General features: G+C 26.3%; 1 protein-coding gene across 1 annotated transcript in view; it reads right to left on the bottom strand.

The window, feature by feature from the left end:
* Positions 1-7,384, bottom strand: part of LOC117175224 (box A-binding factor-like) — a 54,883-nt gene extending 47,499 nt beyond the window's left edge. The window contains exon 1 of the mRNA XM_033364884.1: positions 7,294-7,384. The gene's annotated coding sequence lies outside the window, so the exon portion shown is untranslated. The remainder of the gene's footprint in view (positions 1-7,293) is intronic.
* Positions 7,385-16,646: the final 9,262 nt, after the last annotated feature.

Raw genomic sequence — 16,646 nt, 5'->3', positions numbered from 1 at the left:
TTGTTGCGAGTTTGAAAAAATTGCGTAACAAAAAACAATTACTTCAAACACAAGTATATAATATTTCAGGGACAGTATATATTCAGCTTTATGATTTGTATCAATCACTTAGAGAAATTGCCTCTTATTTCGAAAGGATGCTTCTTGACCCAAATAAAGGTTCTTCCAAAATTGAACTTTAAGTGAATTTCCACTTGTCACAAAAATATTCTTATTGCAAAAAAATATTATCCTTTTTCGACAAACTTCAGGCTATCTTGCAGCCAAATAAAACCGTCTGTAAAGACAATTTCCACGTGGTTCAGAACAAAACAGACAAGAGAAATGAAGTTTTTGTTTTAAGAAAACTTTTGCTCTGAGTGTATAAATTCAAGGGCAGATTTGATTTTAATCCGCAACAATCTAGTTCTCACTGATAGTGCCCCGTAAAAATTGTTTCCCTCAAGGCGAACCTGGAGAAGCACTCTCTCATTTTGACCTTCCCAATCATTTCTCTCTCCAGTTTTGTTCAAATGAAAAAAAAATTGATATGATATTTTTACGTTCGTAGATATTGGGAAGGTTTTCTTCAAATCCCAAGATCAAATTGAACATGGGAAAGGTGATCCTGGGTCACTGGCACCTATCTAAAGGCTACAGAAGCCCCGGCAAGATACGAGGGCTGATACCACCTTGTGCGCTGCGACGCGACGGTGTCGGAGAGGGAAGAGAGCGTTGTCAAAATAAACGGCACTATCGCGATTTATCTCGTTTCCCATGATAATAAGAGATAAAACTGCATCATTACATTAGCTAGTATCAGCTAAAATGATAATTTCAGTCGTCGGGGCCGACAGGAACGCGTAGGGCTGCTCTCTCTCATAAGGTAGTCAACAATCTCGCGAGTCTCATCTTTTCCAATCAACCACCTCACAAATTCATCCCAACTCCCTTTTATCAAAATTCATCCTTTCTCATCAAATTCCCAAATGATTTTTGCGTGGAACCAACTCTTAATCAAGGATTACTCTTCAGGATTTGTGCTGTGAAAGTTATTAGCCAAAGTGATCTACTCAAGATTCCGAAACAAGTGATGATACTAATAGTGCGAGTGTCTCTCTTCGAATTCTCTTCCTCAATTTTCTACCTGAAGGAATTTAACTTGGGCAGCTTTTTCCTTTGATCCGGATTCCGGATCTTTTTTGCTAAAAAGACAATCAGGAAAAGGGATAGTGAAGTGGCAGTTTAATAAAATCTGAAAGATGACGAATAAAAATAGATTGTGCGAGTTCCAACGATGTCGTGGAATATGTTGTTCTTTCCTGAAACAAAAGAATGTTGTGGAAAAGAAAAAGCGAGTCGTGGAGGTCGAAGTGGTTTGCGTCATCGCTGAAATTGTGGAGCAAATCCGCCATCTTATCATCGAATCACCCTTATCAGTAAGGAGACCTGTAAACGTGTCACGTACACGATCTAGAGATGCGATATCTTGGAATCTACGAGAAAAAATACTCTTTGCTTTCAACGAGCACGTGAAACTACCACTGAGCTATGGCCAAAGACCGAACTCCAAGTGGTTCACGTCCCTTACGTAATTTACAGGTGTCTGTTTTTTTCCATTTTCCATTTAGTTGATGATCGATCGAAATCAAGAGATTTAGATTGAACGATAGACTCAAAGCAAACAATCGTTTTTTACGAAAGAATTTTATTTTTTATATTTTACCTTCTGTGAATCATCTTTACTCATTTTGTGCAACAACACAGAAAATCGTCAAGTTATTTTTAACTATGAGGCCTGGAGAAGTTTTAATAGGCGTTGTAAATAAAAATATTTCACGATTTGCAGTGACTTGCTGAAAGAGTAGAGTTGGCTCCACATTAATTTATTAGCAGCACTAAATTTCCTGACTGGTACAATATAATAGTTTAGTAAATGTGTTCTTACAAACCAGAAAATACATGTTTCAAATTGTGCACACATTTTAAAAACCATAACATATCCTTTTTGATTTGTAAATACCAAAACCTAAGTCGAATTAGGTGGTTTTTTTTTGAGAAAGGCTTAATTATAAAACTAAATTGTGGGATTGATAATGTTTTTTATAAATTGCGATTCATTCATTCGAGAGGTATTGTTTTCTATTTCAAGAAAATCCAGGAAACGTAGGTGACTGACTGTCAGCTTTAATGCTGTAGTTTATGAGAACAATGCATTGAGTGCACCAAAAGTAAGCTCTTTTTATAGCCTTTTGTGTAGAGACACTAAAAAGTTAACGAGACTTTTCAAGGAATTAAAAAACTGTACTTGTACAAGCCCATAATAAACTCCATCTTTCCTGATGAATCTTCAAGCAAATAGCAATGAAGCTTTGCACCAGATAATTCGTATCCGTATGTAATTATTAGAAAATGAATTATACTGTATTTATGAAAAGGATGTGAAATATAATTTACAAGTGTCTGGAAATTAATCAGAGTTTGAGAAAATACGACAATTTTAAAAATAGAGTACAACATGGTAAATCAATTTTCCTACAGTTTCAAATATCAAAAATTTAAATTCAAATCTTTAGAAATTAAATTGACCTTTCACAGTTAATTTAAGATTATGTTTTGGATTTTGATGCAGCCCTGATCAAATTATTAAGCTTGATTTCAGGTCTAACAAATGAAGCTACAACAAAAAGATTTGTTTATGCCAACAAGTTTAGTTGTTTAAGATCTAAATTAGAAAATTTAGATGTAAAATCTTGGAGAAGAACTTCTCAAATTTTAATTTATTTATTTCTAATATTTGAATTACAATCTTCTTAACGTAAACCATTCACAATCTTAATTTCAAAATTTGAAACTTTAGAATTTTCAAAAAATCAAGTAGGGTCGATATGGGTAAATGTGATAAAGAAAAAATTTGTATTGGGAAAAAAATTCGTAATTTACTTTTTCTATTACAATAATGATTTTTTTTCTTAAGAATGGAGAAAGAAATTATATTTTTCTTGAATATCCCTGGTTTTTTCAAGAATTTGGTTATTTGTATTATTTTTGACGATAAATTACTACAGGGTAATTAAAAATTAGACTACGTCAACAGTTGAAAGTTAGTTTAACCTCGTTGTTGGAGAATAATATTTTAATACATACATTTACGTAAACGAATAATTTTTAATCAATTCAGAAATCATAAAACTTTAAATAGACAAGTTTTTTACTTTCACTGAACCTTCATTTCAAATTCAATTTTTTTATTTTATTTCTATTGAAGAATAATTTAAAATATTAAAATTAAAAACAAACCAAAATTCTCTCAAAACAGCGACATGACAGGGGATTCAATTTTTTAAATGTAAATAATGTTAATACAATATTAATCTTAATATAAAACACTCCAAATTTCTAAGATTTCAAATGAAAATTAATTAAATTTTCAAGGTAGTAGTTGAATTTTTCTTCAAGAAAATATTTTCTAGCAAAAGAGATGAATTTTGAAATACTTAAATTTTTAAACTAAATAGTTACATTTAAAAAAAAACGAATTTTCCAAGAAAAAATTCATTTTTAACCAAAAATTTGCATTATTGTCCAAGGATTTGAAGTTTGAAGCAAAAGTGACAAATTTGCAACAATATGATAAAATTTCTAATCAATTAGTTTAATTTTGAACCTAAAAAGACGATTTCGTCCAAAGGCAGTTGGATTGTCATTCAAAATGTTAATTTTTAAACAAGAAGAATGAAATTAAGTTTCAATCCAAAGAGAACAATTTTAGGAAGAATTTTTAATTTTTAACGAAAGAATATGATTTTAACAAACTAGTTGAATTTTCAACCTACAAATATGCATTTTTAAGCAAAAGGTCCAATTTTAAACCAAAAAGATTAAATTGCAACCGTTTCAACCAAATTTCAACTGTTTCATTTACATGGAAACAGTCGAATTTCTAAGTCAAAAAGATGATTCTTTTAAAAGAGAGTTAAATTTCTAATCCAGGATTTTGAATTTAAAAAAAAGTTAATCTTCAACCAAAAAAGATTACCTTTGTACCGTAAAAAATTAATTTGTAATCCAATAGAACGAATTTTCAACAAAATAATTGCATTTTCGACCAGATAACAGAACTTTTAATTTACAAGGATAAATTGTTTTTTAAATGAAAAACAATTTTCAACAAGAATGAAACAAATTTTAAAACATTTAAATTCAACAGAAAAGTTGAATTTTCAACCAAATACATGAATTTTCTACGAAAAAGTCCGATTTGCAACTAATAAACAATATATTTTTGACCAAAAATTTAATATTTATATTTAAAAAAAAATAACTTTAACAACAACAAAATTTCAACAAATACTTAAATATTTTCAACCGAAAAGATAAATCTTAAGCAAAATTAAATTTTTGACAAAGTAGTTGAACTTTCAAGCAAGCATTTAAATTTTCAACAAAAAATTGAAATTTTTAACTAAATAGTTGAATTTTCAATTAAAAATATGAATTTTCAATTTAAAAGTTTAATTTCAACCAAGTAGTTTCATTTTTTACCAAATTGTTGAATTTTCAAGCCGAAAAAACGAAATTTCTGCCAGCAAATATGAGTTTTCAACAAAAAAGTTAATGTATAATCAAATAGTTCAATCTAAGAAAAATAAATTCTTTACAAAATAGTTTAAATTTGAACTGAGTACGTGAATTTTTCAAGCAAAAAAGATGCATTCTCAACGAAACATGCAATAAATGATATTTCAACCACAAAAAATTTTCAATTATTATCAAAGACTGCGATAAAAAAAGATAAATTTTCAACTAAATAGTTCAATCTTCAACTATCACAGATCAATTTTAAATTAAAAGTATCAATTTTGAACCAAAAATGGAATGGTTACATTTTCAAGTAAAAATATTAGTTCTAAACTAAAAAAAAAACAACTAATTTTTATTGAAATAGTTGAATTTTCAACCAATGAATTTAATTTTCAACCAAATAGTTGCATTTTTATTAAAAAAGAACTTTTTTTATCAAAAATAAAAAAAAAATAAATAAATAGATAAAATTTTAAACCCCAGAGCTTCGTTTTTAAATAAAACGATGAATCTTTAAAAAAAATTAATTTTCAATCAAATATTTTACTTTTCAGCCAAATAATTAAATTTTGAACCAAATAAATAAATGTTTCACTGAATAGTTGAATGTTTATTAAAGGAGTGTAACTTTTATTTTTTTCTTTCTGTCCTTATAATAACAGAAAATCTGAAATCTTCGAAACACTGTCAAAGAAAACTAAAAACCTTTTTTCAGGAAATTTTAGTTGTGACTAAAAAAGGGGCCGATTAAGAGTAGAAAGTCCAAAGATAATTTTGAAAAAAATGTCAACAAGAATCTTCTCAAATATTTGAAATATCACTAAATAAAGTTTAACTCTGTAATTTTGTGTCGCACTTGCCCCTATTGATCCTATTATTATTTAACGTTTAAATTATAAATTATATGAGTTGGAATAAAAAAGATTTAAAAAATTAATTAAAATGTTTAATTTTCTAATACGGAAATTGAAGAATATTAGTTTACAGAAGATAAAAAGCTTACAGGAAATCAAGTTTATGGAAATGAAGAAGATTATCACATAAAATAAAAAGGTTACAGCTTATTTAATTTTACAACTTGTCCCTAATGATTTTATGACAATTAATTGTTCTAATACGTACTTTTAAATGATGTAATACAGTTTTATATCAATTTGATTCAATGCGTCAAGATTGCACCAACAATTACAACTTTTACAATTTCTTTTTAACAATAATCTGCATACTTTTATATTTTTATTACTAGAGAAACGATTAATTTAAAAAATATTATATAATATCAAGCATAAGAACAAATGTCAAAAGATTTTTGAAATCATTGAATGCATAGTATTAAAAAAGTAAACGACTATATGTTTATTTACTCTTTTTGTTTATTTAACAGACAATGACAATCTTTTTTAATATCTTATCGATAAGAGATTATTAAATATACATAACCTAGACAGATTTGTCAATTATACATTTGCTGCTGATATCTCGTTCCGACGGCTACGGTTTGGATGCCATTCACAGTGAAAGAATGTACAGGTGAATGAATTATCTACTTTTTATCTTTTATTCAATGAATTCAGTGTATTTTATGTGGATTGATTTTCTCAATACAAGATCATTTCTTTCGTAAATCAAAGTCGCTACAAATCTTTAGTGGTTAATATTCAATTCAAGTTTTTATTTCATATTGTTTCAGCGAATAGATATTTTGATTCAAAGTGAAGTCCCTCAAAAAAAAATTTTATCATTTTTCCGCAAGTTCATCAAACTTTTCAGTGTCGAAATATGACTAATCCAAAAAGACTATTTATCTAAGTTGTCATAACACTTTGAACAATCAAATTTTGTCTGCTAAAATTGTCAGTAAAGAATAAATGTTTTGTTAATGAAGTGTACCTAATGCAGGAAAAAAACTGATACACTTATTGCGTGTACGTAATTTTCTCTTATGTAAAGTAAAGCCTGTCCCCAATTCTAATTTCTTGTTTTAACAAATGGAACCGTAATTGTGAAAATGAATACCTTTGTTTAAATATTCAAGTTTTTTTTTTATAAATTGCAACCTAAAGAAGAAAGCACAAATGGAAAAAAGCATTACAAAAAAAGAACCGCGAATTTCAGTAGAAAACAATACTGAGGTAAATTTACATTGTTTTATGCACAAAACTTTGATTATGTAAAGAATATTGCTACTAAAATCTCCAGTATTTTCGAAACGAAAATAAAATTATTATCCATAAGTATCAAGATTTTTAAACAGGCCGCAACCAACTGGGACGAAATAAAATGGAACGACCCATATTTCCTTCGAAAATAAAAACCCAAATTAAAAAGAAAAAGAGTGGAAGAACAAATATGCAAACGAGTCGAGACTTATAATAACATGAAAAAATAATTCCGAAGATCGCTTTGAATAAGAGTTCGTTGAAAAAGCTCAAGGTTACCAAAAGTCTGTAGGCAAGAGACGTAAAAAAATGAAAACGAATAAGAAATAAAATTCGGATCGAAATGTTTAACCTAGAATCGAAAAGCGAGTCTATTACGACACGACATTCATACATTGATCCCAATCCTCTATCATGAAACACGTGTGTATATAAAAATATGAACGTATGCTTTTCCTTACGGATCGGTGAAAATTGGAATGTGACGTACATAGAATATCTTGATAAAAAAAAATCTACTGAGCTTGATGTAAATCAGAATCTTAAGTATTATCAAAAAATAAATACTCACGCCAGATTGGAGGTGAACGATGATAGCGACGGCGAGAAAAACGGCGAAGAAGTGACTCTCTTCAGTTCGGGAGCACCTCAGCGTCGATCGCTTGGTGTTTGTGATGTTGCGGTGTATTGTGTAGCGTGTGCTTGACACAGGTGCGATCCAAGGTGTGAAAAACGATTTAACTGCCGCCTAGGAGTCATACGATGAGGCTTCGATTAAATTCGACGCGTCGAATAAAACCTGTCAAATATTGACGAGAGTGATAGAAGAGCAGAAATGTTGAGCCTTGGGACGCTCGACTTCCTGCGGCCATTATGGTCCCGGTCAGCGTGGTTTCGTTGCAGCCGAACAGAAGATGGAAAAGTGATCCTCGAGAGTTATTATTTTAGAAATCGATTCTCGATCGAGGTTCAATCATTCGCGGCAGACAATATGGATTAGTGCCAGTATTTTCTGTACCGGCACACTACTGGCCAACAATTGGTACCAAGCCAGTTGTTGGCCAGAAGGCACTCATGAAAAATAACTAATTTCTTTTAAGATTCTGCCTTTTTTGACAAGGAATTGTTGCTTTTTCGGTTACTCTTAGGCAGTGCATAAATTACGTACAGTTTTTTGGGTAGGAGAGGGGGGATTTACGATTTTTCTATGCGGTCTTAAAAAGGGGAGGAGTGCCTAGGAATATTATTTTTGATATTGAATGCAATAATCATGAAATCAGGAATTTGTAAACAAATAAGACGTCATCAAGATAGCGTGAGATTTGATTTGGCCTTCCCCCCCACCTCAAAATGTTACTATGATTTTATAAACTTAGGAAAAAAACATATATATAAAATATCAATTTCGTTAATTAAATAAAAGTTGAACCTTGATGAAATCTTTTTTTGGAAATGAAATTTGGTAATACGAATAAGAATTTCGTTGTACAAACAGGCAATTTTATAACATCTTTATGGCCTGAAATGTTGATGAATTAAAAAATGTGTAATCTGAAATCAATAAGTGTGCACTGGAAAATTACTCTTATTTTCTAACAAAAATTAAATTTTTCTAGCCTTATATGTAAAAATTATTGAAAAGTAAATGTAATGATTATTTAAATTATTATTCTTCAATCTGTAAAGAATCACAATTCCTCTTTATTTATTGCAGGCTTTACAGTCCTTCCCCTTTATTTCGTTTTTCCCCTTGAATGAAGAATGAATTAATTGAATCAAATAAGAACAAAACTCTACAAATTAACTTTCTGGTTACAAAAGTAATCTTCTTTAGTTAAACATTTTATTATTTGATTGAAAATTTTATTATTTGTGGGAAAATTAAACAATTTTATTTGTTTTTTAATGCTTGTTGCTAATTCAACTGTTTGCTGTTATTGCTGAAAATTCATCTTTATTGACTTAAAAATAAAACAATGTGATTAGTTTCTTTTTTTATTTGAAAATATACCTGTTTTTTTTTTAATTTAACCTTTTTTGGTAAAAAAAGTCTGCTTATAAATTACTCTGTTCGGGGTTCAAAGTAATTATTTTGTTGAGACATCGCTTTTGTTTTGGTCAAAAATTAATTTTTTTAACTGAAAATTTAACTATTTCATTTCTGGATAAAAATGTAACTTTTTTAGTTGAAAATTCATTTATTTTGTTATAAATTCGTCTTTTTGGCATTAAAATAATAAAATTGGTTGCAAATTACTCTATTTGTTGGAAAACTAATGTATTGATAGTTAAAAATTCACTTTTTTTCAAAATAGAAATCAATTTTTTTGTTAAAAAATCAAGTACCTGGTGGAAAATTAACCTTTTTATTGAAATTAATTTTTTGGTATTGAAAATTCAACTGAAATATTTCTTGGTTGAAAATTTAACTTTTTTCTAAATTCGCCTTTTTGGTTAAAACATTCATACATTTTTGTGAAAATTTCATATATTTTAGTTGAAAATGCAACTATTTGTTGAATAATTTATATATTTGTTTAAAAATTCGTCTTTTTTAGTAAAAAATCAATCTTTTTGGCTGAAATTTTCCCTTTTTTGATTAAAAATGCAACTGTTTGGTACAAATTAATTTTTTGGCTAAAACTTAATAGTTTTAAGTTGACAATTCAACTGTTTTGTACGAAATTCGTCTTTTTTGGTTAAAAATTGAACTATTTTGTTGAGAATTAACCTTTTTATTTAAAATGTATATTTTGATGTTGAAAATTCAATTAAAATCTTTTGGTAGAAATTTGATCATTTTGTGTTAAAAGTTCATTATTATTGATTGAAAATTCTATTATTATTTTTTTGCTCATGAATTTATTTTTATTGTCTTTTTATTTATTCAGATATAAATTCAACTGTTTTGTAGGAAAATTCGTCTTTTTTGGTTGCAAATAATGTTTTTTTAACCGAAAATTTTAATATTACTTTTTCGTTGAAACTTCATCTTTTTAGGTTAAAAATTATTTTTTCCGTTAAAGATGAATTTTTTGTGTTAAAAATCTAACTATTTGGCTGAAAAAATATGTAGTTTATTAAATATTTGTATTTTCGAAGGAAAAATCGATTTTTTGGTTAAAAATATAACTGTTTGGTTTAAAATTAATCCGTTTAAGTTGAGGATGCAAGTAGTTTTTTGAAAATTCGTCTTTTATGATTAACTTAAACTTTTTTTAAAAATTTTATATTCAAATATTTTTTAGATGAAATATCAACTATTATATATTTTTTTTTATGAGAATTAATCTTTTTCAGTTGAAAATCAAACTTTTTGTTTGAAAGATGAAATACTTTCTTGAAAATTCATCTTTTTGTCCAAAAATCAAACTGCTTGGTTAAAAATTCGTCTTTCTAACTTGAAAATTCAATTGTTTTGTGAAAAAAAATTATTTTTGATAATTTTTTTAATTGGAAATTGAAATATATAATTTTTTGTTAAACATTGATCCTTATTATTTGAAAAACTGAACAAATTGAAAAGAAATTTGTAGTGTTTGAGCATCGAACTATTTTGTTGAAAATTCATTTTTTTCAAATTCAATCTTTTAACTAAAAATTTTATTATTTTATTTTTGGTTAAAAGTTGATCTTTTTTGTTGAAAATTAAAATCTTTGGTTAAAAATTCATGCATTTTGTTAAGAACACTTCTTTTTGGTTAAAAACTATATTTTCGTTGGTTCCAAATGCAACTGCTGAGTCTAAAATAATTATGTTTTAGTTAAGGACGCAAGTATTTTGTTGAAAATTTATTTGTTATGTTTTAATCGAACTGTTTTTTATATTAAATTAAATTTTTGTTTTTTAAATATTAACCATTACATTTTTCGTCAAAAATTCATCTTTTTAATCTGAAGATTAGACTGTTTAGTAGAAAGAATTCAAATAATTTGTTGAAAATTCGTCTTCTTGGTTATAAATTATTTTCTTTTTTACTAAAAATTCTACTTATTCGTTAGAAATTTGAATTTTCGGTTAAAAAAGAACTTTTTTTGGAGAAAATTCACCTGTAGTACAAAATTCAACTGGTTTGTTGGAAAAAAATTTAATTTAATTTTTTTCATGTAAATCTAACTTTACTTTTCTTGGTTAAACATTTCTCTTCTATATTTTTACAATTCAACTTTTTTGAAAAAAGCTCCACTATTTTTGGCCTTAAAGTTCCACATTTTGGATGATTTTTTTTTATATACTGTCAGAAAAACCTTTCGCGGTTAAAATTCCAATCTTGTTGACCCCCCCCCCCCCCAGCATCATAAATTATGTTTAAAGGACTTCTAAATAAATTCATAAAAAAATTTAGTCGTGGTTAAAAATTTCAGAACAAAAGTTTACGTAATTTATGCATGGGACCTTTTGAAATTTACTTCACGAGACTTTTTTTACAACAAATTATATATTGTATTGCCTTTGCAAAGCTTTTTAATTTTTAGTTGAATCAAAGTGCATTTAAATATTGTTTACGCAAAATGATTTTAAAAACTTGTACCTAAAACTACTTCGCATTAATGTTGAAATAACCTTTTATTAGAAAAATTTTTTTATTATTAACCATAGTTATAAACATTTATTTCGCAAAATATTTAAAGTTGACATTTTTCCATATTTTTATAGTTTCACCTGGAACAAAACTTAAATATTTTGCAACAAAAACTGTTTATAAGAATGGTCATTGTTGACTTTTTCATTATTTTTTTAATCCCATCAAGTTTATTTATAAAAATTAAATCAAACAATAAATTAATGATTAGCATTCTATGAGTCCGCAAGCTTTAATTTAAAGTTATGTAAACTTTATTTAAGTACTTATTAAAGCTTTTAACAAAATTATTAAAAAATGTCACTTTTTTCATATTTTGAGTAAAAATGTCATTAACAAAAAAATTAACTAAAATTGCAAGCTGAGAGTTCTTCAGAAATTAAGGTAGTTCTCGTGCCAAAAGTCAGATATCTGAAAAAAATTGCTTTTCTATGATTTTAAGAATCAAAATATTATAACAGATGTCATTTCCAATGAGAAACATTATTTTTTATGGAAAATGTTAAAATTCACAAATAAAAACATTAATTTTAACCATTTTTTTTGCAAATGAATTTTTGTTGACCTTCGCTTCTTACCAAATTTAAGAAATGATTGCATTTAATAAATAATGGCTTATTTTTCCCTGGAAAACATTCTCTACAACTCTACTGTTTCCAATTTTTAAAATAATTAAATAATATTAAAAGTTATTAATTTGTTTAAAAAATTTTTGCTTAAAAAAAATTATTCTAATGATTTCAGTCATAGAAATCTTTTCTTTCAAAAGTGGTTAGAAACGACGTTCAGAAAAAATTCATATGCAAAAAACATGGTTAATATATTTTTTTTTGTGAATTTTATTATTTTTCATTAAAAAAATGTTTTTTTATTTAAAATTACATCAGTTATAATATTTTGATTATTAAAATCGTAGAAAAACTATTTTTTTCAGACATCTGACTTTTGGCACGAAAAGTACCTTAATGAACTTTAAACTTTTTTAAATTTAAATCGAACCAAAATTGAAGGCTCTAGACTTTTTTTCTTCAAAAAGCACATTTACATAACTGAAAAAGTAACGATATTTACTTTTTTTTTGTGTGCAAAAGAAGACTGTATACAAAAAAAAAGTAGTCAAACTCAACTAGAAATTCATAATCTCGACCGAACCCACGAAACCACAAAATTTTGTCATTGTAAATAAAAAATTATTTGATAATTTTTAATGTTTTATATGATTGAATAAGTTATTGGAAAATAAAAAAAAATTTTAATTTAAATAAATAATCGCATGTATAAGCTTCAATTTTATTTTAGTATTTACCAAACTTTACATGTTAATTTAAAAATAAATATCTTTAGAAATATGGATTTGTTTAGGGCTTCCCGATCGATCATCGAAGTTACGCAGCGCTTGTCACGGTTACACTTGGATGGATGATCGTTGTACCAGATAGAGTTGCGTTCACTCTCGAACTGATGTTAAATTTATTTTTCAATGATTTAAAATTTATTTTATTTGGATTTGAGGTGAAAAATAATGTTCACAAATAAAAATTGTTCAAAAAATATTCAGTAATTTAAAAAGAAATAGACACTCAAAATAGCCAAATTAATTTGAAAAATGAAATGAAACACTTAGAAAAGCCTAAAAAGAACTAAATAATACGTATATTTATGTAATATATCTTTTTCTCAAAAATTATTAAAGCACCATTGGATTAAGTCATTTTTTTAAATAAATCAAATCACAAAATATATATATATATATATATAAAATTAAACTTTTAGTCATAAAGATTAAATTTAATTAATTTTAAATTAAGTTAAATCTAAAATTATTATCAAAATTATTCAAAGATCGAAAAAAATGTTAAACGAAAATTAATAAATCGGTATTAGTAAATCCTGAAAGAATCGTCTAATTAAACAAAAACGTCAAAAAATCAAATAAGGATAATATTATAGTCTATTTTTCAAATACTAAACAATTTCTTAAATTAAAAATTTGTAAATCGCAATTGAAAAGTGACAAAAAGTTCGTAAATGGATTAGTCGAAACTTAAATTATGTTTAGTTTGAAAAATAAAAATTTACTTAGATTAACTATAATTCTCTAAATTTAAAATGTATGTTTAGCTTCGCGATCCGGATTATTTCTTTTGATTAAAATTGTATGTTTTATTTTTATAAATTCAAACAAAAATTATTTAAGGATTTGAAAATAGGAACCTGATATACATAATAATTATTTTAGAAATATTTATTTGATTTTCAATTGCATAATTTTTAATCTCATAGATAAAGTATCAATATTTCAATTCAACTGAGAAAATGAATTTCTATTCAGGCTGGAAAAAATGTTATTTTTAGAGGAAATTATGCGAAACTTTTTTTTAAGATTCAAACGAAAATTCCAAGAAATTACAAGTAATTGAATTTTCCCGATATATCCCGATATATTGAATAAAATCTTATTTTTTATGTTTCCAAAATTCAAAGAAAGAAATAAAGATAATTTTTTCAAACCCCATTTTTTTATTTATTCAATTATTTTTTCAGTTTTTGCTAATATGTGAAAGGCTGGGAGCATTTTTCCGCGAAATTGTAATTTTCAAAATTTTCTCTTAACTTATACAAGAAATGTAAAAAAAAAACACGAGGAATTTTTTTTTAGTTTTCATTATATGCACACTTTTATATCGATTTTTTTTATAATTTGATTTATAGACAAAAATTCTCATTGGCAACAAAAAATTTTTTTAGCTCAAATAAAAATCACAGGATGTCTTTCTTATGAAAGGCCAACTTTGAAAAAAAGATTCAAAAAATATAAATTTGTTAAAATGGAATTTTTATATTTTCGAACAAATCGTGGAGTAAAAAAATGGAATATTAGAACTAGAACAAGAACTACAACATTTTTAATAAAAAATGTATGTTTCTTTAAAATAGCCAACAAAGTTGGCTGATAGTTTCAAGCAAGATAATCCAAAAAGATTTTTCATTAAAATAATAGGCTTGAAAAATATTTTAATTGTTTAAATATTTTTTTGAAAATTAAAATTCTTATCTATTAAAAAAGATTCGATTCCGAATAAGAATATCGAAACGGATTTAAAAGAAGATTGACAATATTGGAACAATTTAAAGTTATGTTAACGATTTTCGACAGAAATCTCTTATTTTGAACTAAAATTATTAATTTTTAAAGATCCATAATATTTTTCAGTTGAATTTTCAAAAAAGCTAACAAATGTTTGAACCATTTTAGGTTATGCTCGCGTTTTTAAAAGAGAATTTTCAATCATAAATAATTTTTTTATTGTTTTTGGTCCAAAATCTCTATCGTTTATTTTAAACAAAAATTGTTAGATTTTGATGAATATTTACAATCATAATCAGTTTGATGTTTTTTGTTGTATATTAATGTTTCTTCAGAAATCATTCCTATTTTCAATAAGAAATTATTGGATTTAAAACAATATTTATAAATTTATAACACTTTTAGGTTATGTTGGCGAGTTGCATCCAAAATTAATATTTTTCAAGAAAAATTATCAGATTTGAATCAAATTATTTTTTGGTTTAAATATTAAAATGTGAAAAACTAGAATATTAATAATTTTGTTAAATTTTTAAGAATCTTATTATTTTTAGATTAATAAAATAACTAACTAATGTTTGAACTTGTTGAGGTTATGGTAGCACTTTTAAAAGAGGATTTACAATCATAAATAATTTTTTTATTGTTTTTGGTCCAAAATTTGTATTGTTATTAAAAAGCAATTAGATTTCAATTTGTTAGCAGTCTCAGGTTATATTAACGGTTTTCACAGGTATTCGATTATTTTTAACAAAAACCGTTAGATTTGGAAGATTTAGAATTATAGAAAAATTTAGTTTCTTTTGAAGTTTTTTACTAGAAATCGGTTATTTTGAACACAAACAGTTAAATTTCTAAGAATATTTACAATTTACAACCATTTTTTAAATCTAATTTTAGTGTTTTTAATTGAACATTGGTATTTTTAATTGTTAAAATTTCTAAGATTTTTCAGATTATTATTATTATTCTTGAGATTATTAAACAGAATCATTAAATTAACATTTTTGGCCTTGTTTGCATTTTATAACCAAAATTTTATAATAAAAAAAACCATCGGATTTTAAAGATTAAAAAATTTCAACAATTTCAGGCTAAATTTGCGTTTTTTATAAAATCGGTCATTTTTAACAAAGACAGTTAAATTTCAAAGAAGATTTAGAATTAAGAACAATTTTTTATGTCAGTGTTTTTCGTCGATAATATGTATTTTTAATTTTAAAACAGTAACATTTTTCAGATTATCACTATTTCTCAGATCATCATTAAATTCACCATTATGGTTATGTTGACGTTCTTACCAGAAATCCCTGCATTCAATAACAAATTGTTTGATTTAAAAGATAAGAAAATTTATGACAATTTCAGGTTATCGGTTATTATTAAAAAATATATATATATTAAAATCGGTTATTTAGAACAAAAAGATTAAATTTTAAGAAAGATTTTTTATTTTAAACAATTTTTTGTTAAGTTATGTTATTGTTTTTATCAAAAAATTTTATACTGAATTTAAAAATCCTAGTGTGAAATTTCAAGTTTAATACATTACCAATCAACGTGAAGATCAGTACTTTTTCAAAATTCCATCAATTTATTAAATTTAAATTTGGGTGTAGATTTGTGTTCCGCTAAAATAAAATCAAAAAATAGAATTAGGAAGAATATTTGAATCTATTTACATTTAATTCTATATTCCGTTTTTCGTAGGTGCATTTTCTATTTTCAGATAGCCATAAAAAAATTGAATTTATTTAATAAATAAATAAATAAATAAAAATTCTTCTGTCGAAGTCTGTAAAGCGGCTGAGGATGACCAGAAGAAACTTTGAAGACATGTACACATTTTTTTTTATTGCTCATTTTTCGAAGGCTGTTGCCCTTCTCAATATACAAGGAAAACAAACATTGACTCTTCCAGTTCTGATTATGCCCCCTTATTCCCATCCTTTGACCGAAGTCGAGTGGGACTAACGTTAGGATTAACTGTTCCAGTTCTAATTCTGTCCCTATACTCCCCCTTCTTTGACCAAAGTCGAGTGGGACTGACCTTAAGATTGAATCTTCCAGTTCCAGTTCTGTCCTTATACTCCCTCTCCATTCACCAATGTCTGGTGGGGCTGACCTTAAAATTAACTTTTCCAGTTTTATTTCTATTCCTATACTCCCCCTCCACTGACTAAAGTAGGGATTAAGTTAGGATTAACTCTTCCAATTCTCGTTTTGTCCCTGTACTTCCCCTCCGTTGACCAA

The sequence above is a fragment of the Belonocnema kinseyi genome, chromosome 6, assembly GCF_010883055.1.
Source record: "Belonocnema kinseyi isolate 2016_QV_RU_SX_M_011 chromosome 6, B_treatae_v1, whole genome shotgun sequence".
NCBI lineage: Eukaryota > Metazoa > Arthropoda > Insecta > Hymenoptera > Cynipidae > Belonocnema > Belonocnema kinseyi.
This window is presented reverse-complemented; position numbering and strand designations above follow the sequence as displayed.